The 6,734-nt window shown below is 36.5% G+C and overlaps 1 protein-coding gene across 1 annotated transcript in view; it reads left to right on the top strand.

The window, feature by feature from the left end:
* The window catches only part of PLXDC2 (plexin domain containing 2), a gene marked incomplete at its 5' end in the record, with an annotated part of 245,593 nt that overhangs the window by 23,927 nt on the left and 214,932 nt on the right, over positions 1-6,734 (top strand). The gene's annotated exons all lie outside the window — the stretch shown is intronic.

The raw sequence follows: 6,734 nt of genomic DNA, 5'->3' as shown, positions 1-6,734 counted from the left end.
AAAAAAAAAAAAAACCAAGAGGAGAGACATGGAGACCAAGGAGAGAGCTATTGCACAAGGCCTGATAAGTAGCTTCCTGGAAACAGTTTGAACAAATGTAATTTTTTTGAGGTTCTAAAAATTTTAATGCCTAAAAGGTATTACGTAAATGGAAAGAACATAGACTTTGGAGTTATGCAGAACTGTGTTGATACCCCTGGGATTTATGTTATGTCATGCAGCTTACTCAGTGTTTCTGAGCTTTAGATTCTTTGTAACTCATTGAGTTGTAAGGATTAAATGCGTAATGTATATTATTATGTGCCAAGCTGAGAACTTGGGAGTAATATATGCATGCATAAGTGGTAGCTACGCTTATTAGCCAGTTCTCATAAATACATGATGAACTATTTACTTAGTTTTAAAGTAAAGGATCTAGACAAAGACCAACCACCAAACATCCAATGAATTCAATACGGCAGTGTCGAACTCTAATTCTCTGATATTGGGAATTCATACTTCAATAAATGTTAGTACCATAAAAATGTAAAATGTCTGAGTTTTTGTTGTTGTTATCTGCTATACTTGTCAACAAAACAAAAGTAGCTTCTAATAACACTTAATAGTTTCCTACATATAGTCACATGTTCATCTCAGGGACTTAACCAGAATGTTGTGATATGACTATTTTTATTCCACGTCCATTTCATCATCTTGAAAATAAAGGCTGAGCAAGTTAACTTTCTTTTCAAAATGATATCTAGGAAAGGAAATTAGTATTACATTCTGATTCTAAGTATAAGTGACATCAAACTTCCTTTGGCAAAATTTCATTCACAAGTTATATGTTGCTTTTTAATCACTGCCTGACACACTAGAGGGTTAACATTTTGAAGACACTAGAAGACAGAAGGAAAGACAAGTAGAATGAAGAAAAGTTTTATTTTTTCACATTAAAAGAGTAATAATATGGAAAAAATCTGACTAATTAAAACTATATTAACCTGTCACTTGAAATACCAGACTGGATAGTTTTGGGATAGTAACTTCACTTAAAATTGAGAATATTGGCCAGTGGTTACCAGTTAGTAGGAGGAAACCATCCAACTTTTCTACAACTGTTGGTTATGTGAAAATTCTCAACTGAGTTATAATTTTTAAAAGTTGTTCCTGTGTAACTTTTTCCATAATCATTTGAAATTATAAATAGCCATTTCTCATTTTTTTTTCTAAGAAATAGGCCAAGACAGAAAACTGTGTGGATTTTCCAAAAGTCCTCCTATATTAGAAATCTTGAAAGGCAATTTTGACTGTACTAAGAAATGACATGAATTTTCAAAGCTAATAAATCTAGGTCTTTCTTTTACAAATCCAAGCTTAAGAAAGAAACTGTATGTACTGTGAACCTCATTGTGTCCTCGCAAATCTCATATATGAAGCCCAAACCCCCATGGGACTGTATTTGGAGATAGGGCCTTTACAGATGTAATTAGGGCTAATTGAGATGGGGCCCCAATCCAGTGGGATTGGTGTCCTTATAAAAGGATGGGGGTGGGGGGACACCAGAGAACTTTCTGTCTCCACCATGTGAGGACACAGTAAGAAGGTGGCCATCTACAAGCCAAGAAGAAAGCTCTTGCCAAAAACCAAATCTGCCAGAACCTTGATCTTGGACTTCTCAGCCCCCAGAACTGTGAGAAATACATTTTTGTTATTTAAGTACCTCCCACTCCCCGCAAGTCTGCTTTTTTGTTATGGCAGCCCTAGCTAAGACAGTATGTATATAGTACCCAACCTTCGGCCCCATTATAGATGCTAAATCTAAAACAGAAATGTCCATCCTTGTAAATTATGATTTTTTTTTATCAGAAAATTTTGAGGCCCTCTACAATTGTTGTCTCTTTCCAGTTGATTGGAAAAGTAAGCCATACCAAGAATTTCAATGACACTGAAATTCAGTGACATTAAAATGATCACACATTTACCCATCACAATATATGGTGCCTTTGAAAAACAGTGTACACATAGGCAAGACCTGTGATTTATTCGGATTGCATGGGTGACGTGCAGTATTCTCAGGGATTCTTCCACCCCCTGTAACAAGTCTGTGAATTTGACTCTGATCTTGGGGCCAAACTACAATTAATCAACAAGGATGATTAAGTACCTGTTGAAATGGTCCTATACTGTCCAGGTGCTAAAACAAGCTACGTGCACTGGCTCTTCAAATTATACTTTTATTTCTTTTGGTGACTATAACTTAAAGCAAAGGGTCTTCTGACCCATGCTAAGTAAATTCTTTCTATTTGTCTTAATGGCTTTAGGATGTCAGAACCCATTCAACTCCCTCTTATAATGAGCAAAGTCCAGAATTTCCAGTGGCCTTACTTAGAGGTAGAACAACCTAAGTCTTCTTTGAGCTACATTATTTTAATGCTAATTTTGTGTGTTTTAATAGAAATCTCATACATGTTTTAAAACTTTTTCAATTACACAGTATTTGCTAAGTTTTTGGAGCCCTTGAAGATCACTTAGTAAGTTGGCAAGGTACCTCTTTAGTGGCTACTGTTTTGGGATCTCTTGCTCGTATTTATAAAAGGTAGATTGAGATGTTATAAATTCACTCAAAACTGCCCCAGCGTTTCTCTCTGGCCTCTTCTTTCTCACCACTCTAAGCCTGGGAAGAGTCTCTCAGGTTCAGTCTTGCAAAGCTTAAAGGTTTCTACCAGGAGCAGATAAAAGTATATCCTGGTGGAAAATAGGTCGTGCTTCATTTAATAAATGAGTCAACTTGAACACAAGCCAACATGTCTCGAAATCCCGGAATTGAACTGTAGAGCCTTGATTTTGTTACTGTTTTGAATGATCACAAATAAGTATATCATGCTTCTTTACCCAGACAGTGTGCCTCTCTGCATAACACGACAGACAGTCTCCTCCATGACAGAGATTGTTACCACAAAAGTGGAAACTTTTTTATAATGGAAATATCACTGGAATCCCAAATTTATGTGTTGTTCAATAATCTGACTCCACAACAATCTCTCTCTCTCTCTCTCTCTCTCTCTCTCTCTCTCTCTCTCTCTCTCTCACACACACACACACACACACACACACACTCTCACACACACTCAACTAATCTTACATTCTTGGAGGTCGCTTTATTAAACTCCTGTGAAGAATTAATGAAAAAAAGCATGCCTATAAAGAATCATAGACAAGATCTAGGGGGATAGACCAATCTGCAAATAGATTTGAGTAGGTTTTTGGTGTATGTCCTCTGTTTACTATAGGATTTACAGCTACCTACTGTGCCATCTACTTTCAGTAACAGTTGGTTTCCTAAATGAATTGGCAACTAGGCGTATCACAGTAGTGTTTTGTTTTATTTTCTATGGTGTTAGAAATAGTTTGCTTTTGAAAAGAAAAGGAAACTCTTTGTGCCTGAAGTGGCTTTTGACAACTTTTTAAGTACCATTACTCCTACAAAGGACAAGATATGGTATGAATAATTTAATACTGCTAAAATGTCATCTTTTTAGACAGCTATTTTATGGCTTTTCTGAATGAACTAAACGTGTCTCCCTGAAATTTAACAATTTGTGTCTGTAAATTTCTAGGTAAACAATAAATTATCTTCTGTTTTGAATAAAAGTTGCTGTGACAGTTGGCAAGCTTGGGTTATAGAAATCAAGCACCAAGCTCTAGTCTTTAGCTTTTCAATGTTTTCAAAGATGTGATATTGTTTTAGGCAACTCTGATTTAAATAAAATGAAGGTGTATTTTCACATAGCTGAATCAATGATTGTAATTTGGCAAACATCATGTATATTTTTATAGGTAATCCATTGTGTAAGCATAATGATATTCCTATTCTGTGTATTAGCTTCAAGGCTGTCTTGATTAATTACAGAGATCTAGGGGTTGAGGAAAATACCAAAGTCATTTTAGGTATGTTGATTGCAATAATTATGTTGAATTCTATAGTGAAAGTCTGAAATTTGAAGAATATCTATCTGGTAGTTAGATGGGAATTGGCAGCATCACAGAATGTTACATTATTCACCTAAAGATTACATCTTTGGCCTTAGTATTGCTGAACTCTACAATAATTCTAGCAATCGGGAAAAAAATCAAATTTTTATTTAAATCCATTGACAGTTTCCTCCAGAACCACCCTTTTATATGATTCATTGAAAAATTAAATGAATCATTATTATGTGTTATTCACACTTGATGATTTCTGGCAGGATAGATTGAGGTTTCCATTCCTGCTGTGTGATTAGGTAGAATACCAGAATTAAATGGGAGATGTTTGTTATCCAGACCTAGAAATTTCTTGATGTTTGCCTCGTTTAATGTTCCTTAAGGTTTTTTTTGTTTTTTTTTGGTTGCAAGTTAGGGAAACTTGTTTGTCAGTGAGAATTCTCTTGATTGACAATTACTCAACTAAAGGGATTGTAACAGTAAGAGAGATTTAATGGTTCATAGGCGAACATGGCCAGGAGTAGGTTACACTTAGATGCACTCGACCAAGGACCTGGCTTTTCCTCTGCATGATGCTGGTGAGGTCGTTATCTGTGTTAGCTTTGTCCTGGGCAGGGTTTTCTGGGGCAGCAAGTGGTGGCAGTGGTTCTAAGTCTGACACCTACACATCTCAACAATAAGGATAAGGGAAACCATCTCCTTTCTACCAAAACTCCTCAATCCCTCACCAATTGACCTTAGGTTGTGTGCTCATGATGCCACCAGCCTTTGTGGCCACTGGAATGACATGGGCAGAGTGGCTTGTGCCCAATGTCAAGGAGGGTGCCCACCTTGGAAGCCTCCAGTGTGAAGGACCAGGCTACAGGGAGGAGTTGAATACCTGTTGGAGACACAACCACAGTGCCTGTTACCCTCCTAGAACCCAAGCAATTAGCTTTTTACTTAATCTTCAGAAAGGAATGCTGGAAAACCACTGGGGTATCAAATCTCTCTTGGGCTGCATGGAATCTTATTAATGCTGCTTTTCTGTATCTCCTTTTTCCTCCTTTCTCTGCAGAACTTTCTTACCTTTCATTGTGGGTGAACACACAATTTGTATGTGATACCCAGAGTTTAACTGGAGTTTTACCTCAGATCTTTATTTTTAAATCTCACTGTTAACATTTCATCACTGTTCTCAGGGTTTACATGTAGGGTCATATTGTTCTTTTAGTCATGTGGCAAAAATCTATTTAGAATATTGCTCAGAATATTCCTTTCCTTTATATAGTCAGTTTTATATACATCTAGCTTGATGACTAGTGAAAAGTTATATGGCATTCTTGTTTTGACAGGGTATCAAAAATGGTATTTTTTTAACTGGCACTTAGGTAATAAATGCATTAAACAAAATTCACATTCCAAATTTTATTCAAATCATAGACTCTCTACTCACTAAACATTACTCTTACAAAAACCTGAATGTTTTAAAATATATTCCATCTAGCAGACTCCACAAATTAATAAGCACAATTAACATTTCATGGTAAAAAATCATTACAATTTGAATTAGTTAAGAATCATATGATTTTTCTGGATATTCCTCAGCAAAATTGTTTTTAAAATATTTAAATCTATTCGATGAGTGAGAAACTTGAAATAAAAGATTCTGTGACAGGCACCATAGTGATATCAATCAGAATCGAGTAAAAGTAAAATTTAATAATCCAATTATAGAGAAAAAATGTATCCCTATTTCTAGGATCATTAACTAAAAGCAGGCCCTAATATAACCCTAGTTTTAAAGAAGAGAAGTTTCAATTTGTGTCACTCAATAGTAATTATGACTCAGGTTTTCAGTAAGTAGTTCCAAAAGTGACATTTTTGTTTGGGCAGCAATTAGAGAGATTTACTGTAGTAAAAAGACTCTTGCACACAGAGTGTACCTTTTTCTCTTAAGATTTTGTTTCTTTTTTTTTTTTAAGATTTTATTGGGGAATTGGGGGAGGGCACAGCGTTGGGGAATCGGGTAAGGGGAACAGACAAGTTGCTGTCCTTTTGTTCTTCAGTCTGGTTGTGGAGGATGTTGCTTCACTGGCCCATGTTGGTATTATCATTGCGCTTTTCCCGGGTGAGGCAGTCGCTCGCTGGCCACTGGACAGACGCTCAGCAGCTCATGGCAGCTCACGCCGGCTGCCAGACACTCACAGTAGCTCATGGCAGTCCACTGCAACCCCACTGCAGCCTACATCATCACTGGCCACTCATGGCAGCCCAGCTCCATGTGGAGCTGTTGTTCAGCATCTTAGCTGTAGAGGGCGCAGCGTCACTGGCCCTCATGTGGGATCCAAACCGGGGGCCCTGCTGCTCAGAGCTCGCGCTCCTAAGCCAACTCTTAACCAACGTGCCACTCAGCCGACCCGTTTGTTTGTTTGTTTTAATTTAACAATTTCTTCTAACGAGGCTTATTAATTTAATATTTTAAAATCTAATTCACATAGAGGTTATTTAACTCCTTTGGCTATTTTGAAGAACACTACCATTTCTAATTTCATAGGATCATTTTTGTGTGTGTGTATTTAAAAATTTTTAGGGACAATGTCTCTTCTTTTTCTCTTTTGACAGTTGACTTTTCTTTTCAATGGAACTCTATACCTGTAAATTACATAAGTTGGGTATATAGTAACTTAAATGCTTTTTTTCTAACTTTATTGAGCTATAATTGACATGTAACATTGTGTAAGTTTAAGGTGTACAACTTGTTGATTTGATACACATATTTATTGCAA

Source organism: Hipposideros armiger, unplaced genomic scaffold (assembly GCF_001890085.2).
Source record: "Hipposideros armiger isolate ML-2016 unplaced genomic scaffold, ASM189008v1 scaffold_951, whole genome shotgun sequence".
Classification (NCBI taxonomy): Eukaryota; Metazoa; Chordata; class Mammalia; order Chiroptera; family Hipposideridae; genus Hipposideros; species Hipposideros armiger.
This window is presented reverse-complemented; position numbering and strand designations above follow the sequence as displayed.